The sequence below is a fragment of the Meles meles genome, chromosome 7 (assembly GCF_922984935.1).
Source record: "Meles meles chromosome 7, mMelMel3.1 paternal haplotype, whole genome shotgun sequence".
Taxonomy (NCBI): Eukaryota; Metazoa; Chordata; class Mammalia; order Carnivora; family Mustelidae; genus Meles; species Meles meles.
In genome coordinates, this window is record NC_060072.1 from 41,864,256 (window position 1) to 41,889,000 (window position 24,745).

At 44.2% G+C, this 24,745-nt stretch overlaps 1 pseudogene; it reads left to right on the top strand.

Moving 5' to 3' along the window:
- Window positions 1-3,627: 3,627 nt before the first annotated feature.
- LOC123946324 overlaps window positions 3,628-24,745 on the top strand; it is a 39,631-nt pseudogene continuing 18,513 nt past the window's right edge.

Sequence of the window (24,745 nt, forward strand, 5' to 3'; positions counted from 1 at the left end):
AATAAAACAGGAGTCACCTGGGTGGCTCAGTCAGTTGAACATCTGACTCTTGGTTTCCACTGCCATCATAATCCCAGGGTGGTGAGGAACCCTCTGTTGCCTCTGAGCTCACCGTGGGTCTGCTTGAGGTTCTTTTGCCCTGCGCACACTTATGCATGCACTCTGATAAGTCTTAAAAAATAAACGGGAAATTAAAGCGAAGAATGCACCTGGAAACGTGTGTCAGTCCCTCCCTATAAAAACCTTGTTTTGGCAAGACTAGGGTTAAAGACCTAAAACTTAAAAAAAAAAAAAAAAAAAAAAAGAAGTTGTGGGGCACCTGGGTGGCTCAATCAGTTATCCAGTCTGGTCTGTCTTCTGCTCAGGTCATAATCCTGGAGTTTCCTCCCACCCCCCCATGGAGGTCAGGGCTCCCTGCTCAGCAGGGAGTCTGTTTCTCCCTCTGCCTCTGCCCTCCCATTACTGCTGCTGTTGCTGTTGCTGTGCCTTTTCTCTCTCTCAAATAAATACTTAAAAAAAAAAAAAAAAAAGATGAAATGGCATACTACAGAGCCACACTGAATATAAACCAAGTGGCAGAATACACATTACAGATAATGAGGATGTTGACAAAAGAGTAGCCAACATCTCAAATCAAAAAGGGGCTCCTATGATCTAAGATCCAAGGATTCTTTTATGTGGCGGAAGACAGAAAGGAACTGGTAACTGGCACAGAAGGAGGGGATACAAACTGTTATTTTCCTCATATATTAAAACGCCAGCTGGTTGGCCACAGTCTTTGCTCCCTTGTTATGTCAACATGTAGAAAGCATGGACAAAAGGCAAACTGGGAGTTAGGGTTCACGGTCTGCCACTAATTATCGACACAGCAGAACAAACGTAGCCTTTCTTTCTTCTACTGTGAAAACGGAAAGAATGGTACATCATTTTCCCACTCAGACTTAATAGAGATCATGTATGTGAAAGTACTTTGGGAAAAATAAAAAGTAGTAGTCAGAGCCTTAAATTACACATTCCAGTGCTTAGAGGAGCTGTTTCATGTCCAATAAGAACAGTTTCCCAGGACTTTAGAAAGACTAATTTCAGTTCAGTGTTCACCAGTCAGAAGTACGATCTGCTTGTGTTCCTGAAAAGCCAGCCATCAAATGCTGAAGAGCAAAAAATGCCAATAATTAACTGAGTTGTCCCCCTCAAATCTCTCCTAAACTGATCACGGTCCCGATAAACAGCTAACAACATCGAAGTGGTTGACCACTGGGAAACTGCAGGAGTGAATGAAATCTGGATTCGAGTCCAAAATAAATACTGCATTGTTTAAAAATAGCTGCAGGATTTCGTAAACACTAAAGCACAAACACACAGAACTCTTGAAGTTTTTGGGTTTACTGTGATAAACAAGACAAAAATACCCTGTATTTTAAAAATCAGACATGAACTTTCCCCATGTTCTAAGTCCTTAGCAAAGTGTCCTTATCTATAGGATTGAAATGGAACTGTGGGAACTATTTCTGGGTCACGTTCTATAACATTGTATATATTTCTATACCTTCAAGATTCAGTTTGGTCATCTGTGAAATAGGATAATAACTTCTACCCTGCCTGCCGCATGGTGCTTTAAAGGGACCAAACGTGAAAGGTCTTCAAAACTCTTAAATGTCTTTACAGTGAGACAGATTATTTTCATAGTTCAATTTCAGGTTTCACGATGGTCCTTGGTTCTTTTTTTTTTTTTTAAGATTTTATTTATTTATTTGACAGAGAACACAAGTAGGCAGAGAGAGAGAGAGGGAGGAGGAAGCAGGCTCCCCGCTGAGCTGAGAGCCTGATGCGGGGCTCGATCTCAGGATTCTGGGATCATGACCTGAGCCAAAGGCAGAGGCTTTAACCCACTGAGCCACCCAGGTGCCCTGGTCCTTGGTTCTTGAATTTGGTCTGGAAAGAGCCAGAGGTGGTGAGCAGGATGGAATCTAAAAAATTCTTTATTTAAGGCCACAATCAGTAATAAAAGGACAGAACCCTCTTTGTTCAAAATGAAGCAAAAAGAGACGGAGGGTATAGACTGAGATTTTATTCACTTCTCTGTGAAGAAAATCCGCTGATGGTCCTTCCTATAGCGAATCAAAAACAGGAAAGAGAGCCAAAGATAGTTTGGCCAATCTTTCCCACCTGACCCCCTCCATCCACAGCCGGTATTATCTACCAGTTCCTACCCCTACTCACATCTTCATTCTTTGATAAATGTTCTTTTGTCTTGAAATAGTATGCAAAGGCAGCCGTCAGCCAGAGATTCCAGCAATCACTACCCTTTCTACATAGAAATTATGGGGTTGCCTAAAAAGCTCAAAGTTTCAGTGCTTAATTTAGGGCAAGGGCTATGGTCTCACCACCTCTTTATGACTCTCTCCCTTTCGTTCCTCCAGCAAGGTCAGGGACCATCCAAAAGGACAAATTACCCTGGCCCTCATAGTCACTAAAACCTGATATGTAGACATTAGACATTATCTATGCTATGCAAATTGTGAGCAGCTTTATAATGAAGTTGAAGTCAAAACGTGTGGCGTAGGGTCTAGTGCCTCCACGGGCCAGCTGTGTGACCTTAGCCAGGTCACTAACCCATGTTGTAAAACAAGAGCATGTCCAGGCGGGTTTTATCCCTGCCAACTACCAAATTCTACGATGTTAAAAAATACAGAATTAAGAGAGGAGCAAGATGGTGGAGCAGTAGGAGACGGAAATAGTAGCAGGTCTCAGAAGTTCAGCTAGATAGTTATCAAACCATTCTGAACTCCTCCTCCTCCCATCTCCTCCTCCTCCCTCCCCCTTCCTTCCTCCTCCTCCCCCCTCCTCCTGTCATCTCCTCCTTCTCCCTCCTCCCTCTCCCCCTCCCTCCCCCCTCTCCCCCTCCCTCCCTCTCCTCCTGTCATCTCCTTCTCCTCCCTCCCCCTCCTCCTGTCATCTCCTTCTCCTCCCTCCCCCCTCCTACCTCTTCCTCCTTCTCCCTCTTCCTCCTTCTCCCTCTTCCTCCTTCTCCCTCTTCCTCCTTCTCCCTCCCCCTCCTCCCTCCTCCTCCCCCCTCCTCCTCCCTCCGCCTCCTCCCCCCTCCCCCTCCCCCCTCCTCCTCCCCCCTCCTCCTCCCCCCTCCTCCTCCCTCCTCCTCCCTCCCCCTCCTCCCTCCGCCTCCTCCCTCTTCCTCCCCGCTCCTCCTCCTCCCTCCTCCTTCTCCCTCCCCCCTCTCCCCCTCCCTCCCCCTCCTCCTGTCATCTCCTTCTCCTCCCTCCCCCCTCCTTCTCCCTCCTCCTCCTCCCCCTCCCCCTCCTCCCCCCTCCTCCTCCCCCCTCTTCCTCCCTCCTCCTTCTCCCTCCCCCTCCTCCCTCCTCCTCCCTCCCCCTCCTCCCTCCTCCTCCTCCCTCTTCCTCCCCCATCCTCCTCCTCCCTCCTCCTTCTCCCTCCCCCCTCTCCCCCTCCCTCCCCCCTCTCCCCCTCCCTCCCCCTCCTCCTGTCATCTCCTTCTCCTCCCTCCCCCCTCCTTCTCCTCCCTCCCCCCCTCCTTCTCCCTCCTCCTCCTCCCTCCTCCTCCTTCTCCCTCTTCCTCCTTCTCCCTCCTCCTCCTCCCTCCTCCTCCCCCCTCCTCCTCCTCCCTCCTCCCTCTCCCCCCTCCCTCCCCCTCCTCCTGTCATCTCCTTCTCCTCCCTCCCCCCTCCTCCCCCTCTCCCTCCCCCCTCTCCCCCTCCCTCCCCCCTCTCCCCCTCCCTCCCCCTCCTCCTGTCATCTCCTTCTCCTCCCTCCCCCCTCCTTCTCCCTCCCTCCCCCCCTCCTTCTCCCTCCTCCTCCTCCCTCCTCCTCCTTCTCCCTCTTCCTCCTTCTCCCTCCTCCTCCTTCTCCCTCCTCCTCCTCCCCTCCTCCTCCTCCCTCCTCCTCCCCCCTCCTCCTCCCTCCTCCTCCTCCCTCCTCCTCCTTCTCCCTCTTCCTCCTTCTCCCTCCTCCTCCTCCCTCCTCCTCCCCCCTCCTCCTCCCTCCTCCTCCTTCTCCCTCTTCCTCCTTCTCCCTCCTCCTCCTCCCTCCTCCTCCCCCCTCCTCCTCCTCCCTCCTCCCTCTCCCCCTCCCTCCCCCTCCTCCTGTCATCTCCTTCTCCTCCCTCCCCCCTCCTCCCCCTCCCCCTCCTCCCCCCTCCTCCTCCCCCTCCCCCTCATCCCCCCTCCTCCTCCCCCTCCCCCTCCTCCCCCCTCCTCCTGTCATCTCCTTCTCCTCCCTCCCCCCTCCTTCTCCCTCCCCCCTCCTTCTCCCTCCTCCTCCTCCCCCTCCTCCTCCTCCCCCTCCCCCTCCTCCCCCCACCTCCTCCTCCCCCTCCCCCTCCCCCTCCTCCCCCTCCCCCTCCTCCCCCCTCCTCCTCCTCCCCCTCCCCCTCCTCCTCCTCCCCCTCCCCCTCCTCCCCCCTCCTCCTTCTCCCTCCCCCTCCTCCCTCCTCCTCCTCCCTCTTCCTCCCCCCTCCTCCTTCTCCCTCCCCCTCCTCCCTCCTCCTCCTCCCTCTTCCTCCCCCCTCCTCCTCCTCCCTCCTCCTTCTCCCTCCCCCCTCTCCCCCTCCCTCCCCCTCCTCCTGTCATCTCCTTCTCCTCCTCCTCCCTCCTCCTTCTCCCTCCCCCCTCTCCCCCTCCCTCCCCCTCCTCCTGTCATCTCCTTCTCCTCCCTCCCCCCTCCTCCCCCTCCCCCTCCTCCCCCCTCCTCCTCCTCCCCCTCCCCCTCCTCCCCCCTCCCCCTCCCCCTCCTCCCCCCTCCTCCTCCTCCCCCTCCCCCTCCTCCCCCCTCCCCCTCCCCCTCCTCCCCCCTCCTCCTCCTCCCCCTCCCCCTCCTCCCCCTCCTCCCCCCTCCTCCTCCTCCCCCTCCCCCTCCTCCCCCCTCCTCCTGTCATCTCCTTCTCCTCCCTCCCCCCTCCTTCTCCCTCCTCCTCCTCCCCCTCCCCCTCCTCCCCCCTCCTCCTGTCATCTCCTTCTCCTCCCTCCCCCCTCCTTCTCCCTCCTCCTCCTCCCCCTCCCCCTCCTCCCCCCTCCTCCTGTCATCTCCTTCTCCTCCCTCCCCCCTCCCTCTCCCCCTCCCTCCCCCTCCTCCTGTCATCTCCTCCTCCTCCTCCCCCTCCTCCCCCTCCCCCTCCTCCCCCCTCCTCCCACCTCCTCCTCCTCCCCCTCCTCCTCCTCCCCCTCCCCCTCCTCCCCCCTCCTCCTGTCATCTCCTTCTCCTCCCCTCCCCCCTCCTTCTCCCTCCTCCTCCTCCCCCTCCTCCTCCTCCCCCTCCCCCTCCTCCCCCCACCTCCTCCTCCCCCTCCCCCTCCCCCTCCTCCCCCCACCTCCTCCTCCTCCCCCTCCTCCTCCTCCCCCTCCCCCTCCTCCCCCCACCTCCTCCTCCCCCTCCCCCTCCTCCCCCCACCTCCTCCTCCCCCTCCCCCTCCTCCCCCCACCTCCTCCTCCCCCTCCCCCTCCTCCCCCCACCTCCTCCTCCCCCTCCCCCTCCCCCTCCTCCCCCCTCCTCCTCCTCCCCCCCTCCTCCTCCCCCTCCCCCTCCTCCCCCCTCCTCCCCCCACCTCCTCCTCCCCCCTCCCCCTCCTCCCCCCACCTCCTCCTCCCCCTCCCCCTCCCCCTCCTCCCCCCTCCTCCTCCTCCCCCCTCCTCCTCCCCCTCCCCCTCCTCCCCCCTCCTCCTGTCATCTCCTTCTCCTCCCTCCCCCCTCCTTCTCCCTCCTCCCCCTCCCCCTCCTCCCCCTCCCCCTACCTCCTCCTCCCCCTCCCCCTCCTCCTCCTCCCTCCACCTCCTCCTCCCCCTCCACCTCCCCCCCCACCTCCTCCTCCACCTCCTCCTCCTCCCTCCCCCTCCTCCTCCTCCCTCCACCTCCTCCTCCCCCTCCACCTCCCCCCCCACCTCCTCCTCCACCTCCTCCTCCTCCCTCCCCCTCCTCCTCCTCCCCCTCCTCCTCCCTCCTCCCCCTCCTCCTCCTCCCCCTCCCCCTCCCCCTCCTCCCCCCTCCTCCTACCTCCTCCCCCTCCTCCTCCTCCCCCTCCCCCTCCCCCTCCTCCTACCTCCTCCTCCTGCTCCCTCTTCCTCCTTCTCCCCCCTCCTCCCTCTTCCTCCTTCCCCCTCCTCCTTCTCCCTCCTCCTCCTCCTCCTCCCTCCTCCTCCTTCTCCCCTCCTCCCACTTCCCCTCTCCCTTCTCCCCCTCCACCCCACCCCTCTCCCTTCTCCCCTCCTCCCACTTCCCCTCTCCCTTCTCCCCTCCTCCCACTTCCCCTCTCCCTTCTCCCCCTCCACCCCACCCCTCTCCCTTCTCTCCCTCCTCCCCCTCTCCCTTCTCTCCCTCCTCTCCCTCCTCCCCCTTCTCACCCTCCCCCCACCCCTCTCCCCCTCCTCCCACTTTCCCTCTCCCTTCTCCCCCTCCACCCCACCCCTCTCCCTTCTCACCCTCCTCCCCCTCCCCTCTCCCTTCTCACCCTCCTCCCCCTCCCCCTTCCTCCTTCTCCCAAATACTCCTCCCCCACCCCTCTCCCTCCTCCCTCCACCCCCACCCCTCTCCCTCCTCCCTCCACCCCCACCCCTCTCCCTTCTCACCCTCCTCCCCACCCTTCTCCCTTCTCACCCTCCTCCCCACCCCCTCCCCCCACCCCATCCCCCATCCCCGTCCCCGTCCATCTTCACCTCTCCTTCCTCCCCCACCCCCTCTCCCTCCTCCCCCCACCCTTCTCCCTCCGCCCCCACCCCTCTCCCTTCTCACCCTCCTCCCCACCCCCTCCCCCTCTCCCATCTCCCCTCCTCCATCTTCACCTCTCCCTCCTCCCCTTCTCCCTCTCCCTCCCCCTCTCCCTTCTCCACCTCCACCCCACCCCCTCCCTTCCCCCCTCTTCCCCACCCCGTCCCCCTCTCCCATCTCCCGTCTCCCCTCTTCCATCTTCACCTCTCCCTCCTCCCCCTCCCCCTCTCCCTCCTTCTTCTTCTCTTCTTTCTTCTTCCCTCTTCCCTCCCCCTTTGATTTCCCCCTTGTTTGGGGTCTCTTCTGATTTGGTTAGTGTACATTTTTTTCTTGTAGTTGCTACCCTTTTACTCTTTTGTTCTCATTCATTTATTCTTATCCAGATAAAATTACAAGGTGGACAAACTCACCACAAAATAAATAAATAAATAAATAAATAAATAAATAAATAAGAGACAGTACCAATGGCTAGGGACCTAATCAATATGGACATTGACAATATGTCAGAACTAGAGTTCAGGATGATAATTATGAAGGTGCCAGTTGGGCTCCAAAAGAAGCATGGAAGATATTAGAGAATCTCTTTCTAGAGAAATAAAAGAACTAAAATCTAACTAAGTTGAAATTTAAAAAGCTATTAATGAGATACAATAAAAAATGGAGACTCTTACTGGTAGGATAAATGAGGCAGAAGAGAGAATTAGTGATACAGAAGACCAAATAATGGATAATAAAGAAGGTGAGCAAAGAGAGACAGACAACTGTTGGACCACAAGTAGAGAATTCAAGTGATAAGTGATACCATATGATGAAACAATATTAGAATCATTAGGATTCCAGAAGAGGAAAAGAGAGAGAGGGGCAGATGGTATATTGGAGCAAATTATAGTAGAGAGTTTCCCTAATTTGGTGAAGGGAAAAAGCATCAAAATCCAGGAGGCATAGATAACCTCCCTCAAAATCAACGAAAATAGATTCACACCTCATCAACTAGTAAAACTCACTAGTCTTAGTGACAAAGAGAAAATCCTGAAAGCAGCTCAGAACAAAAACTCTGTAACATACAATGGTAGAAATATGAGACTGTCAGCAGACTTATCTACAGAGACCTGGCAGGCCAGAAAGAACTGGCATGATATATTCAGAGCACTAAATGAGAAAAACATGCATCCAAGAATACTATATCCAACTAAGCTATCATTGAAAATAGGAGAGATAAAAAGCATCCAGAACAAACAAAAATTAAAAGAATTTGTAAATACCAAACCAGCCTTATAGGAAATATGGAAAGGGGACCTCTAAGTAAAGACAGAGCCTAAAAGTAGTAGACCAGAAAGGAACAGAGACAATATACAGTAACAGTCACCTTACGGGCAATATAACGGCACTAAATTCATATTTTCAATAGTTACCCTGAATGTAAATGGGCTAAATGCCCCAATCAAAAGACACAGGGTATCAGAATGGGTAAAAAAACAAAACCCATCAATATGTGGTATATAAGAAACCCATTTTAGACCCAAAGACACCTCTGGATTGAAAGTGAGGGGGTGGAAAAAAAACTTACCATGCTAATGGACATCAAAAGAAAGCTGGGATGGCAATCCTTATACCAGATACACTCGATTTTAAGCCAAAGACTATAATAAGAGATGAGGAAGGACACTATATCATACTTAAAGGGTCTGTCCAACAAGGAGATCTAACAATTTTAAATATCTATGCCTCTAACATGGGAGCAGCCAATTATGTAAACCAATTAATAACAAAATCAAAGGAACACATTGACAATAATACAACAATAGTACGGGATGGTAACATCTTCCTCACTGAAATGGACAGATCATCCAAGCAAAAGATCAACAAGGAAATAAAGGCCTTAAATGACACACTGGATCAGATGGACATCACAGATATATTCAGAATATTCCATCCCAAAGCGACAGAATCCACATTCCTTTCTAGTGGACATGGAACATTTTCCAGAATAGATCACATCCTGGATCACAAATCAGGTCTCACCATGTACCAAAGGATTGGGATCATTCTCTGCATATTTTCAGACCACACTGCTCTTAAGCTAGAACTCAATCACAAGATGAAAGTTGGAAAGAACTCAAATACGTGGAAACTAAAGAGCATCCTACTAAAGAATGAATGGGTCAACCAGGAAATTAAAGAAGAATTGAAAAAATTCATGCAAACAAATGATAATGAAAACAAAACTGTTCAAAATGTGTGGGACACAGCAAAGGCAGTCCTGAAAGGAAGTTATACAGCAATACAAGCCTTTTTCAAGAAACAATAAAGGGGGCACCTGGGTGGCTCAGTGGGTTAAGCCGCTGCCTTCGGCTCAGGTCATGATCCCAGGGTCCTGGGATCGAGCCCCACATCGGGCTCTCTGCTCAGCGGGAAGCCTGTTTCCTCCTCTCTCTCTCTCTCTCTGCCTGCTTGTGATCTCTATCTGTCAAATAAATAAATAAAATCTTAAAAAAAAAAAAAAAGAAACAATAAAGGTCTCAAGTACAGAACCTAACACTGCACCTAAAGGAGCTGGAGAGAAAACAGCAAAGAAAGCATAAACCCAGCAGAAGAGAAATAATAAATAAATAATAAATATAAATAAATAATATAATTATAATACTTATTATAAACAAAAAGATTAGAGGAGAAATCAATGAAATAGAAACCCAAAGAATAGTAGAACAAATCAACAAAACTAGGAGCTGTTTCTTTGAAAGAATTAATAAGATTGATAAACCCCTGGCCAGACTTAGCCAAAAGAAAAGAGAAAGGACCCAAATTAATAAAATCATGAATGAAAGAGGAGAGATCACAACCAACACCAAAGAAATACAAACAATTATAAGAACATATTATGCCAGCAAATTTGACAATCTGGAAGAAATGGATGCATTCCTAGAGGCATATAAACTACCAAAACTGAACCAGGAAGAAATGGAAAACCTGAACAGACCGATAACCAGTAAGGAGATTGAAGCAGTCATCAAAATTCTCCTAACAAACTAAAGCCCAGGGCCAGACAGCTTCCCAGAGGAATTCTACCAAACATTTGAAGAAGAACTAATTCCTATTCTCCTGAAACTGTTCCCAAAAAATAGAAATGGAAGGAGGATTTCCAAACTCATTTTATGAGGCCAGTATCACCTTGATCCAAAAACCAGACAAAGACCCCATCAAAAAGGAGAATTACAGACCAATTTCCTTGATGAACACAGATGCAAAAATTCTCACCAAAATACTAGCCAATAGGATCCAATGGTACATTGAAAGGATCATTCACCAAAACCAAGTGGGATTTATTCTTGGGTTGCAAGTTTGGTTCATCATCGGCAAATTAGTCAATGTGATACAATAAATTGATAAAAGAAAGAACAAGAACCATATGATACTCTCAATAGATGCTGAAAAAGCATTTGACAAATACAGCATCCTTTCTTTCTTCTTTTTTTAAAGATTTTGTTTATTTACTTGACAGACAGAGATCACAAGTAGGCAGAGAGGCAGGCAGACAGAGAGAGAGAGAGGAGGAAGCCAGGTTTCCCACTAAACAGAGAGCCCTATGTGGGGCTCGATCCCAGGACCCTTGGATCACGATCTGAGCCTAAGGCAGAGGCTCTAATCCACTAAGCCACCCAGGCGCCCATACAGCATCCTTTCTTGATCAAAACTCTTCAGTGTGCATAGAGGGTACATACCTCAATAGCAAAGCCATCTATGAAAAACCCACAGCCAATATCATTCTCAATGGGGGAAAAACTGAGAGCTTTTCCCCTAAGGTCAGGAACATGGCAGGGATATCCACTAACTCTGCTGCTATTCAACATAGTAGTAGAAGTCCTGGCCTCAGCAATTAGACACCAAAAAGAAATAAAAGGCATCTGAATCAGCAAAGAAGAAGTCAAACTCTCCCTCTTTGCAGGTGATATGATACTTTATGTGGAAAATCCAAAAGATTCCACTCCAAAACTGCTAGAACTCATACAGGAAATCAGTAAAGGATGTAAAATCAATGCCCAGAAATCAGTTGCATTTCTATACACCAACAGCAAGACAGAAAAAAGAGAAACTAAGGAGTTGATCCCATTTACAACTACACCCAAAACTGTAAGATACCTAGAAATAAACCTGACCAGAGAGGCAAAGTATCTGTACTCAGAAAATTATAAAGTGGGACGATTGGGTGGCTCAGTGGGTTAAAGCCTCTGCCTTTGGCTCAGGTCATGCTTCCAGGGTCCTGGGATCAAGCCCTGCAATGGGCTCTCTGCTCGGTGGGGACCCTGCTTCCCCCCGCCTCTCTGCCTACTTTGATCTCTGTTAAATAAATAAAAATTTTAAAAAACCTTAAAAAAAACCTATAAAGTACTCATGAAAGAAATTTAGGAAGACACTAAGAAATGGAAAAGCATTCCATGCTCATGGATTGGAAGAACAACTATTGTGAAAATCTCTATGCTACCTAAAGCAATCTAAACATTTAATGCAATCCCTATCAAAATACCATCATTTTTTTTTTCAAAGAAATTGGATAAATAATCCTAAAATTGATATGGAACCAGAAAAGACCCCAAATAGCTAGAGGAATGTTGAAAAGGAAAGACAAAGTTGGTGGCATCACAATTCCAGACTTCAAACTCTGTTACAAACCTGTCATCATCAAGACAGTATGGTACCAGCACAAAAACAGACACACAGATCAATGGAACAGAATAGAGAACCCAGAAATAGACCCTCAACACTATGGTCAACTAATCTTCAACAAAGCAGGAAAGAATGTCCAGTGTAAAAAAGAGTTCTCTTTAACAAATGGTGTTGGGGAAAACTGGACAGCCACATGCAGAAGAATGAAACTGGACCATTTCCTTACACCACACACAAAAGCAGACTCCAAATGAATGAAAGACCTCAATGTGAGACAGGAATCCACCAAAATCCTGGAGGAGAACACAGGCAGCAACCTCTTTGACTTCAGCCACAGCAATTTCTTAGAAATATTGCCAAAGGCAAGGGAAGCAAGAGCAAAAGTAAACTATTGGGACTTTATCAAGATCAAAAGCTTTTGCACAGCAAAGGAAACAGTTAACAAAACCAAAAGACAACTGCAGAATGGAAGATATTTGCAAATGACATCTCAGATAAAGGGCTAGTATCCAAAATCTATAAAGAACTTATCAAACTCAACACCCAAAGAACAAATAATCCAATCATGTATTTACCCTAAAGATACAAATGTAGTGATCTGAAGGGCCATGTACACCCTAATGTTTATAACAGTAATGTCCACAATAGCCAAACTATGGAAAGAACCTAGATGTCCATCAACAGATGAATGGATAAAGATGTGGCATATATATACAATGGAATACTATGCAGCCATCCAAAGAAAGAACATCTTGCCATTTACAACAATGTGCATGGAACTTGAGGGTATTATGCTATGTGAAATAAGTCAATCAGAGAAAAATTATTATCATAGGATCTCTCTAATATGAAGAATTTAAGAGGCAGGTTGGGGGAGTCCTAAGGGGTAGGGAGGGAAAAAATGAAACAAGATGGGATCAGGAGGGAGACAAACCATAAGAGACTCTTTATCTCACAAAACAAACTGAGGGTTGCTGGGTGGGGGTTGGGGGACAGAGGGATAGGGTAGCTGGATTACGGACACTGGGGAGGGTATGTGCTATGGTGAGTGCTGTGAAATGTGAATCTGATGATTCACAGATCTGCACCCCTGGGGCAAATAATACATTATATGTTAATAATTTTTTTTTAAAGGAGGAATTCACTGAGCCAAATTTGAGAGGAGCAGAGTTATACTGCCTTTAAGGAAGTCTTTAACTGGGGATTTGAGTATCACCAGAATGCACTCGAGCCCTACTGCCCCCATCATGTCTTTCTGCATGCTGTATTAGCTTGCCTGGCTTTGTCATGAGCCCTCCCCTCGGTTTTTAAGAAGTGACATCTGAGCTCATACCCTAAAAGTTTCATAAACAAGAAGGAAAAGAGGCTTCTTTTTCCTAATTTTGTTTGAAAAGCCCTAGGGTAGATTCTGGTTGGCCAGCTTCCATCACGTGCTCACCACTTGGGACAATTATTGGGTGCAGAAGGAGAGACGTGCTGTGACCAAATCAGCTACAAGCATGCACCCTGCCCATTCCCCAGCAAGATACACTCCAGAAGGGGAAACAGTGTTGGACTGATTTATATATATATAAATATATATCATCAAAGTTAAGTATCTATGTGTATGGATGTGTGTGTATGTGTATTCATGATTAAATTTAATGGGTATCTATAATTCACTTACACAGCTTGAAATCATGGTTCAGATTTTACATGTAAAAAAATAATTTTAATATTCATTTGTTTAATCATCATTTGTTCAGATGTTTAAACAACTTCCATGGACAACATCTCGTCTAGAATGTTTGTGTTCTCTCAAGATTTGTTATAACAAGTTTAGAGTGAAGAATTAACTGCAAATTTATATTAGAAAGGCTTTTTTATTATATCTCCACAGAACATATTTGAGCTATAAAGAATACAAGATCCCCCCCCCGCCAAACAAAAACAAAACAAAACAAAACAAACAGAATTACCACCACCACTTCCTTTTCACCTTCCGTAGCTGCTGCTGTGTTCATAACATAAGGGGCTAACAAACTGGCCTTTTTGATTATTAATTTTATTGGAGGTAATGAAGAGAGTTTTCCATTAACAATCTTCAGGAAAATGAACAGAGGGTGGAGCTGAAAGGATAGTAGCAAGTTTATCAAGAAATTGCATATTTGCAAGTCAGAGGCTCAGCAAATTAAAAGAATTTTTTATGCTTCCAGCCAATGAGGATTGCTGATGACTAATCTTAACACTCTTCAGAGCTAGTCAGCTGTAGCCGGTCTCTGTAACTGTATGTAATTCAAAGCATCTAAAGGAAATGAAAGCTGAAAGGAGGTTGGGGAAGAAGGTCAGCAACAATGAATTTGGTCCATAAATGCTTTGCAAATAAGCAACAAAGAAAAAGGAGTCTCTCCTTTGGGTTTGATAGATAATGACTAGAATAAAGCAAGAGATCAAAGTATTTATAAAAATGGATTTATCAAATTCTTCCAACCTCATCAAAACCTCTTAAGTAAATAATACCACCAGTTTCCCCTCAAAGAAATATGAATGCAATTTTCCTGGGCTCTCCTCTCCCTCCTCACCTCATACCCTGTCATTCAACACTTTTCCTATCTCAAAAGTCACTCTTAGCACCATTCCATGTTCTCTTCCATAGCCATGGATTAGTCTTAATTCTTTACTGATAGATGCGGTCATTAAATAAAATGTACTAGCTATACAGCGCATACAAAAAACAAAACAAAACAGTATTCCAGGCAATTATATTAACTAGTATAGAATTGTTCAATCTTGTGATCATTTTTATCACTAATATCCAATAATGACAAACAGGACTAATGTCCAATGGCCAAGGATTTTATCTCTAGAGTGGAAAAACAAAACAAAACAAAACAAAACAAAACGCCAAACCCAGGATTGCCCAATCTGCTATCCTCCTCATCAAGGCTAGATCCCAAGGACACTTGCCCCTATAAACCCACCATTGTCTGGAGCTTGAAACACTATGGCTGAGTCTCAAGCACATCCATGTTTTGTTTGAATGACACAGTGTTTTGAAATTGAGCAAACGTTGAGAAATATATAGACACTTAATAAAAGACCTGATTTTGGCTTCTCTTAAAAAAAGAAGAAGAAGATCTGCAGTACTGAGCACCCTATATTCCCTCTGTTCTGTCCCTCCCTCTCCCTCCCTCTCTCTCTCCCGTTCTCTTTAAAAACACCAGTGCATTTCATTTAGATTTCCTGCCTGGCCCCACTGGGACAGGGGTTTTCTACCCCACATCACAAGACACTGGTTTGTTTGGATTTCCTTTATTTATATTACATTTCTTTGTTTGGATTTCCTTTATTTATATTACATTTTAAAAGGTTTTCCTGCTTCTGATTTTTTGTCTTAAGTCAATACAGTATGACCACCTTACTAGTAAAAAGGCTAGAAAGACATTCTCTAAACATATATGTGATATAAACAGAGATGTTACAGATAATGAAGGCTTAGAGGAATTGTGAATAGAAAAAATATGTAAGAATTAAGAAAAAAGGAAATTTCATCAATACACTCAGAAATCTAAAACTTGCTAAAATGAATCATGACTTAAGACAACCTGAATCTCATTAAACTAACTTTAAGCAACTAAGGTTATAGTGATCTGTCAAATACTCATTTAAAAAATTGTGTGCTTACATAATTGTTACATACTATAAACCAGTTAATGCCGGGGATATAGCCACCACAAATGAGGTTCTGGGTTGTGGATCAAGAGTTCCTAAACTTGGAATCACCTTGGAAGTTTTAAAAAGTTACTGTTGTCTAAATCTACTCCAAATCCACTCCGAGAGTTTAGGATTTAACTGGTGTGCACTGTTGCCTGGACACTGGGATTTTTAAAAGTTCCCCAGGTGCTTATAAATTGCAACACAATTTTAGAAACTCTGCTGTGGACATTACTTCAGCTATAATTAAGTAGGAGGGCTATTGCTTCTTAAAGCCAATCATAGCTCTTGAGAGTAAAGTAAATCACCGGCTTGTCCCCACAGCTAGAGGGGAGGCTCTACCTGAAACTCTTCCAAAAGGTATATCCTGTCTGTAAACGAAGGCTCTGAGAGAATAGGAGGCCGCAGAGCAAATCTCATCAGAAAGGAAAGTGTTACCTGATCCATTAAGGGAACCTCTACATTTCTACTTCAACTTGAAGCAGTTAATTCCTGGACTGAGCCTTGATAACCTAATTGGTAAAAATAGAAACAATAATCCTTCCCTTTGAAAGTTGTTCTAAAGATTAAACAACATAATATACATGAAGCAATATAGGACTATAGGAAGCAATTAGTTCTTAATAAGTCATAACTTTTTTTTTTTTTAAAGATTTTTAAGTAATCTCTACTCCAACGTGGGGATCAAACTCTTGACCCCAAGATTAAGAGTCACATGCTCTACCAACTGAGCCAGCCAGGTGCCCCAATAAGTAGTAACTTTTTTTAAATCCAAAATTCAGTGATTATAGTTTTCCCTCAAAGTTGTAGTCAATAATCCTAATATTAATCTCTCCCCTTCCTTAAAGCAATCCAATTTCGAATTCTTCATTTTGTATTGTTCTATAATTGTTTGATGAATGCAGTCTTGCTGGATAGAGAAAAATTATTTGAGAGAAGGGGGTAATTAGACCATTTCTCAGAAATGATAAAACCTGCTTGCTTTTCACACCATATAACATGGTTAAGTCGAGAGACGGAGTCCTCAGATTATTAGAAGAAACTGGCCGTGAATTTTAAAATGATATCCAGAAAACGCATGGGTCAGCATTTGGGGAGGGCACTGTGGAATAGTTTCTATTTAAAGGTAGAATAACCCAGGGGTGCCTGGATGGCTCAGATGGTTAAGCATCTGCCTTTGGCGCAGGTCATGATCTCAGCATTTTAGGAGGGAGCCTTGCATCGGCCTCCCTGCCCAGCGGAGAGTTTGCTTCTCTTCTCCCTCTGCCTCTCCCCTCTGCTCATGCTTTCTCCCATTCTCTCACTCTCAAATGAATAAATAAAATCTTTAAATAAGTAAAGAAATATAGAATAACCCATATTGCACTTTTCCACGGCAGCTGTGACAAGTTACCACTAACTTAAACAACACTAATTTATTATCTTACAGTTCGGTAGGTTATGAAACATAAGCAGTAGACCTTCACAAAATGTGTGGGTTTGGCATATTGGTTGTGAGCTGTGGACACTTGAAAAAAAGCAGATGTAGAGTGAGGCTTTCCCTAAACTCCCCTTATCTCCCCTTGCTCCAAGAGGAAGTCTGTCCCCTTCCCTGGAGTTTCATTTACCCAGAAGACCCGCTCTTATAGGCGTAGAGGAGACTAGAGGTCAACACCACACGCAGACAGACTGTGTTACAAATTATCACACCTACCATCTCTTCTTCTAAAGGCCTATTTATCTTTCACGAAAATCATTCACTCCCCCCTAACCGGTATATATCCGCCCTTCCTTTCCCTGTTGAGATGGTATTAATCCCTGAATTAAAGCTACCTCTTTGAGTTACTCATTTTTCCTGGGCGCCTGGCAGATATACATGAGGTTTACATGTTAATCAACTCCTGGGTATTTTCCTCTCGTTTATCTTTCAGTACAAGGGGGCTCAGCCGTGAACTCAGAAACGCAGAGGGAGTATTTTTCCTCCCTACGATTAGAAATACGACATGGGGGGCGCCTGGGTGGCTCAGTGGGTTAAGCCTCTGCCTTCAGCTCAGGTCATGATCTCAGGGTCCTGGGATCGAGCCCCGTATCGGGCTCTCTGCTTGGCAGGGAGCCTGCTTCCTCCCCTCTCTGGCTGCTGCTCTGCCTACTTGTAATCTCTCTCTCTCTCTCTCTCTCTCTCTGTAAAAAAGAAAAAAAAAAAATTAAAAAAAAAAAAAAAAAGAAAGAAATACGACATGGATCCCACTGGCTAAGGGCAAGGTGCTGGCCCAACGCATTGGTTCTGGGAGCTCCAGAAGAGAGCCCTTTACCTGCCTTTTCGAGCGTCTGGAGTCTGCGTTCCTTCACTCCCAGCTCCCTGCTCCATCTTCAAAGTCAGCAACGTGAAGCCGCGTCCTCCACAGGACCAGCTCTCTGGCTCTGTCCACAGTCCCCGGACCGTGAGCCTCCTGCCGCTCTCTTCCACTTTTAAAGACTCTTAGGGTTAAAATAGGTTCACCTGGATGACCCAGAGTACTCTCCCTAGTCTAAGGTTAGCTGACCAGTAATATATTCCGACTGCTCCCTAATTCCCCTTGACTGTAGGACATAATGTATTCACAAAGCAACAAATTATGGAAAAGAGAAGTCTAACTAGACTGACAATTACGTTGCAATCAGTGATCATTTTATTTCTCACCTTAGTCACGACGGACTGTTATCCCAATTATGAGAACATCTCTTGGGGTTCTTCAACCTACCACATTGTCAACTGACCATAAGAAGCTAATTAGGATCAAGAGTTTGTAAACAAGTAGGGCCTGACACAAGACAGATTCAGAGAGTCGTTGATGGAGTCGCGTATTCGTGGGCCGTCACACCTGCCTCCTCTATCCCGGATCACTGGCAGACATTGGTAATCCACTAGGCATCATTCCCCGGGGATCCATCTCCTCGGGGTGTGCTGGGTCATCTCCAGAACAGTCGATCAGAGCTGGTACACAAACTGAACTCTCTTTTCCATCCTAAATCTGAACAATTGTAGTGGCAAGAGACCCTCTCTCAGGGCCTTTTTTGGCAAAAGGTGACAATCCTCATGTTTTTAAATTGGCAGAAGAAATGAGTCCCAGCTGAGTTAAATAAAGAGATCACAAGAAGATGGAAAATAAGCCAATTAACTCAAACCTTGACAGAAATCTGTGTTTCTGTGATACCTGTAGAGTCCATACATTAACTAAGAAAATCTGTACTTAATTGCTGCCCCTGCCTACACAGCACAAAGCCTTCTCTTGAGACTTATTTTAACGCCTCTTTTTTCCAAGAAGATATTTTGCTTATAAAAAGATTTTAATATATGTTTATATGTAAGTATTTGAAAGCTTTTATTATTCTAAATAGAATGACATGACCTTTTACAAGTACATTTTATAAGTAATCCATGATCATGGTAGAGAATTTAGGACAAAGAAGAAAACCATACATAATTCTATCTGCCAGAAATAAATTTTGGTGCTCACTCTGTCCAATGTGTTTATATTCATTCATTCAACATATTTTTAGTGAGCCTCCTTGCTAGGTACTATTCTAGGATTTGAGAGTACAGCCTGAGAAAAACATACACCCACACAAGATCTATGCCCTCAGTGAGTCCAATTATGTACCAAGAATAAAACCAAAAAACATAAAAACAAAAATAAACAGAAAACCCAAACCAAAGTTTTCATATTGTTCGTAATTGGATTTTCCTCTTTGCTGGTTTTTTAAAATACCCCTCTAATTATGTCAGGTTTTTGTAGTTCTCCCAGTAGTCTTGACTCTATGGACAGATAAGATCACAGACTGCTACATGATTGGCAGTGGGTCTGACTTCTCTTTCCATTGTCTGATGCTATGTCGTTAGAAGGAAACCTCCCAGAAAAGAGAGAATGCCATGAAATCTCCTTTCACCACGAAAGACCACTTAGGGTCTTTCCTTTCACCACGAAAGACCACTATCTTATTTTAGTTATCTATTGTTGCACAATGGATAGGACTAGAACTTAGTCTCTTAAAACAACAACAATCATTTTATTATTATCGACACTCACAAGTCCAAAGGTTTACTTGACTGGGAGTGGGGTAATTCTCTCTTGGAGTATTTTTTCTTATGTAGTCTAACTCTTTTTGGTACTGAAGTCATCTTGAAAGTTTCTTTTTTTTTTTTTAAGATTTTATTCATTTATTTATTTGAGAGAGAGATAGAGGACGAGTGGGGAAGGGGCAGAGGGAGAGAGAGAAGCTCCCTCAGGAGGGATCCCAAAGCAGGACTCAATACCAGGACCCAGGGATCATGACCTGAGCAGAAAGCAGGTGCCCAACTGGCTGAGCCACCCAGGTGCCCCATCTTGATTTTGGCTGACAGGAATGTCAGCAAAGTTGGAGTCTGAACATTCACACACAGCCTCAGTCTGTGGCCTGGGCTTCTTCACACATAGTTGTTGGGTTTCAAGATCAAGTAACCCAAAATCACCAGGCGAGAACTATCTTGCTTTTTATGCCTAAACTTCCCAAATCATAAATGGTCACTTCTGTCATATTCAGAGGCCCACCAGATTCCAGGGGAGGAAAGACAGATGCCACCGCTTGGTAGGAGCAGTGTCACCATTACACTGTAAGGGGTGGGATATGTTGTGGTGCCATCTCTGGAAAACACCATCTACCACATACCTCAACGTCCTCACGTGTTTAATCCGTATTGTTAAAACCAGGGACGGCAAACTTCCAGAGCCACTGTAAGCTTAAGAGAGAAGTTCTATCACTATCCAGACTTTCTTAAAAAAAATATATATATATATATATATTTGTATATATATATATCTCAAAAGATTTGTTTTAGTAAGAAAGAACTGATAACTGAATAACAAACTATTCTCACTCCACCTATATTGATCACATGGATTCACATTTTAAAATGAGTTGATGATAAAAGAAACTTGATCAGATTTTTTCCTCTTTAATATACAAAACTTGCTTTGAGAGTGTGACACATAGAGAAACAATCTTCCCTATGTACGAAGCATGGGAAGAACGATCAACTAATTCTGGCATCCAAGGCTATTCAAATGATAATGTAAATTAAGGAGTGCTTAAGTGTAATGTTGAGAAGGCTATTAAATGAGCTCCAGACATCTGTGGGATCTCTATGTAGATCATTGGGAAGGTCTAAACACATTAAGTTACAAGGTTACTCTTACCAAAATTTACAGATAAGAATTTAGAGAAGCTAAAATAAGTGGTTGCTAAAACAAATCAACACTTTATCATTTTATGCAAACACCTGATGAGCACCTATGATATATTTGGTACAAACAAATGCTGTGTACCCATGGTATACCAGTCATTAAGGATATACATTAAGACATACATATTTAGGGGGCGCCTGGGTGGCTCAGTGGGTTAAGCCTCTGCCTTCAGCTCAGGTCATGATCCCGGGATCCTGGGATCGAGTCCTGCATCGGGCTCTCTGCTCAGCAGGAGGCCTGCTTCCCCTCTCTCTCTGTGTGCCTCTGTCTGCTTGTGATCTCTCTCTCTGTCAAATAAATAAATAAATACATCTTTTTTTAAAAAAAGACATACATATTTAGGATATAAGTAAGATTTAAATGATTGGCACTTTATCACTTTCATAGCACAAGTGAAATCCCATTATAACAAACAGCATTATCAAGAAAGAGTTCACAGTACAGATTCACAAATATCATAGCAGAATACCCACACAAGTGTGCTATTGATTTGATCACAACACAGTTTTCCTGTTGAGCAGCAAATACTTTTTTGTCATGTCTCTTTCTAAAAAGAAGAGTAACCTTATAGTTTCGTAATTGTTTCCTGTAGACTGAAGAAACAAACTAGATGGTAGGTGAAAGGCACACATTTCTTTTGTCTTGATGTCAAAGAAACACTCACTTCTTCCTGTGTTGTATAAATTCTCAAATCCTTGCTCCAGACTTTGACAAAAAGGAAACATTTCCCTCTTTTTGAGTCCAGTCTTTCTTGTTAATTCACCACAAAATGAAGGCTAATTGCTTCTTTCAGACCTGTTTTCTAACCATGAGTTCATTACAATGAAAGTTACTGTTTTGAAAATTTTTATATTCTCTAAGGCTCATTATAACGCGAGCGCCCACAATTTCCAACACATCATGCATTCGTTAATTGATAAAATCAACCTAAGAAATCTGAGGTTCCTCTGCATTAACTTAATAGGTCCTTTCACTTAAGGAGGGGTGGGGAAGAAGGAACGATGAGAATACCATCAGAAACCAGCAGTGGAAAGCGGTGTTTTGCTCTCTGTTGTTTCTGAGGCAGCGATCAGGCTTGGGTGTGGTCTTGCAGGAGAAAAGGAATGCTTCTGATCACCAGTCTCAACCAGACAAAAAAGATGGCCCCGGGCAAAACCACATTTTCCTGGAATCACAGCCTTTTCTCCCCACTGCCAAAGGCAGTTTAGGGGAACTCACACCCTCCAAATCTTTTCCAGAAAACTGTTTTCTTTGTTGAACCATATATAATACTTAAAGAGGAAATGATGGAAACTTCTCTTCCTGGTCTCGTAATAGACTCTGTGCTTGCATGACTGCGTGAGTGGGGATTGGAATCACTTGTGGACTTTTTAGTCTTTACTGGATATTCATTTCTTTGTCATTTATAAGTGATAATTTAAAATAATCTAGAAATATTGCTTATGTAACTTGAAATTTTGCCTTACCTTTTGATACTGTAACTACAATAGAGTCCACTGCTTTTTCTTTAGATACTGCAAATGGGCAAAGTATATGATAGCGATATGTTAACCAGTATTCTTTTTTAAGTCTTCTATGCAAGCTTAGGCCTCCTCAGGTCAGAGAAGCATGCATGAAGTAAAAGTTATCATCCCTTTTGACTGAGTTAATTGGCCTTTTCATGATGGGCACTGTAATCCCTTGCTCTGGTTTGAATTTATATCTTTTTTTCCTGTATTTGTTCATTCATTCTGCCAATATGTGTGAAGCACCTTATATATGCCAAGCCTTGTGCATTAGGCTGAAAGTGCAAGACAAGTGATAAAAAAGAAAAATTATATATATAATTATAAATATAAGATTTTATATATTTATATATAAATAATTTTATATTTTATATTTATATATTATGTATTTTTATATTTATATGTTTCACATATATTATCTAATATTATATATAAATTTTATAAAATTTTATATAAGAATATATACAAAGATATATAAATATATAATATTATATATAATTATATAAAGATTTTATGCATTTTATAGAAAAAATTATATATTTATATATAAGTAATTTTATATTTTATAATAAATAATTTTACATAAAATTATATGTAAATTTCATAAATGTATATATAAATATACAGCTTTTATACACTTATACATGGATATATATAAGATTGTATATATATATACACACACACACACACACACACACACATAAATATATAAGAAAACAAAGAAAAAATATACCCTGGCCCTTAGCTTAAATCTAGCAGGGAAACAGACAATAACCAGTCATAAAGATGCCCTTAATCATTTATCCAACAGATGTTGCTCATGGTGTACAAGATGGTAGGGATACAGTAGAGATCAAAAAGGGTCCAGACCCTGCTCTCATGAAGTATAATCATGGAGAAGGCCTTAATCAAATGTAACACAGATATATAATTGAATACTGTATAATTTGGAACTTTTTCAATTCCAAGTGGCCAAAAACCTGACTCACACTGCTATAGCAAAGAAAGAAAAGCGGGGAGGTTGTCTATTGGTTAATGGAGTTAAAAAGCTGAGGGCTAGTTGAGGCACAGGCTAGTGAGGGGGCTTCAACGGTGTTTCCTGGACCTGACGTCTCCCTACTTCCAGCCAGTTCATCTATGGTTCAGTTTCATTGTCATGTTCAAATCCAGGAGTAAAAGAACTGTTTCTTTTATGGCAAATATCCTGGGCATGACTCTCACTCGTTCGAAAGAGAATGCATGCACACTGCCTATACCCATCCCGACAGGGGAATGTGTTGCTCTGAATGGCCAGGCCCAAGTCATATGCTCATCCTTAGACTTGCAGGTAAAAACCTAGAGAACTGTGAATTGAGAGGAAGGATGAGAGCTGGGGCTCAGAAGAAATTGGTGCTGCCTGACCAAAAGGAGGGGGAACAGACCTTGGCAGTCAAAGCACACTAGCCACTAAGATGCCTCGTGTAGTCCAGTCTCTCTGTACTTTCCTATTCCCAGAAACAAATATAACAACCAAAATTCCAGTAAAAGCCATTTCTATCCTTAATGGTGCCTCCCAGTGATGGTCCAAGGTGATTCATTTCATAGCCACAGACACATATCTTGATATTCTGTTGTCCTTCTCCTCTCACTCTCAGTTCTCACATGTCCCAGGGCCCTTCTGCCATCCTAGTATCCAGTCCCCACCAAAATTCCTCCCAACCCTCCCTCACATCTCTGCTGTCCTTATCTCACGTCCTGTGCCTCGACTCTCTTTGCCCAAGTCTCTATTATACCACCTCTAGTATTTTTCTTCTCTAACCTGGCTCCTCCTGGCTTACCTGTTTTTCAAGTATTCCCTCCACTGATTACCCCAACCTGCATAATAAAGTTCAGACATTTCCTTAAAAGGCCAGGGGTGGGGGCATGGGGAGGGGGTGGCTGAGAGGCATGAGTGGCAACAAAAGACTGGACTATTTTAATCTGATGAGGTGAGAAATACAGATATTCATCATTTTCTCTTCCATCTTGCCATCCAAATGATCATACCCCACTGTATATAATTCCAAAATGTGATAAGAATCTGGGATTGGGGGAGGTAAGGTGAAGAATGGAGCGCTTTTGAATTAAGATCTAAAAGTTGAACAAGAATGAACTAAGTGAATGGGTTTGGTGGATGAAAAAGTTTTCTGGCTTCCTTGGACAACCTGGAGGGAATCAGGAACTGAAAAGCAGCAGGTGTAATCAGAGTGAGGGAGCATGACAAGGATGAGGCAGAGGGTAGCAGATACCAGTGACCAAACAGAGAGAGTTAGCTCAAAAGGCCTGCAGAGTTTCCTTGAATCTCAGGGGAACAAAAGAAAGTCCTTTTAATAGCATTCCTAAGCCACAGCCTTGTGAGGAAGAAATCCCTTTTGAGCCCTCCATGCCTGGATTATTACCCTATAGCAATCTGAGTTACGTAAATCTCTGTGAAGCAAGAAATGAAAAGTGCCTTCAGCAGTGTCTCTTGGCTGACCTTGTTAGACATCTCTCCATGATATGCTTAAGTTCAAAAAGGGATCACTGCCAAGATCATTTTGCTGTTATAACCACGATTAGTTCAACTTTCTAATCTTTCACTGCACAACTTTTTGAGAGAAACTTAATGCTGATAGGAGATAAAACTTGTTTATTTGCCTGAGACTATAGGCAAAAAAAAAAAAAAAAAAAAAATCTTGTTTACATGTTGGTTTTAAATCCATCATCTTGCATTTTTTTAATCTCCCCCATCTGTTATTTGTTCTCTTTTTTAAAAATTTAAAATTTTTTTTAATTTTTTGCTCTCTTTTGGGTTGAATATTTTTATGATTTCATTTTATTTCCTTTGATGGCTTGTTAGCTATAACTATTTTATTTTGTGTAGTAGTTGCTTTAGAGTTTATAGTATACATCTCTAAT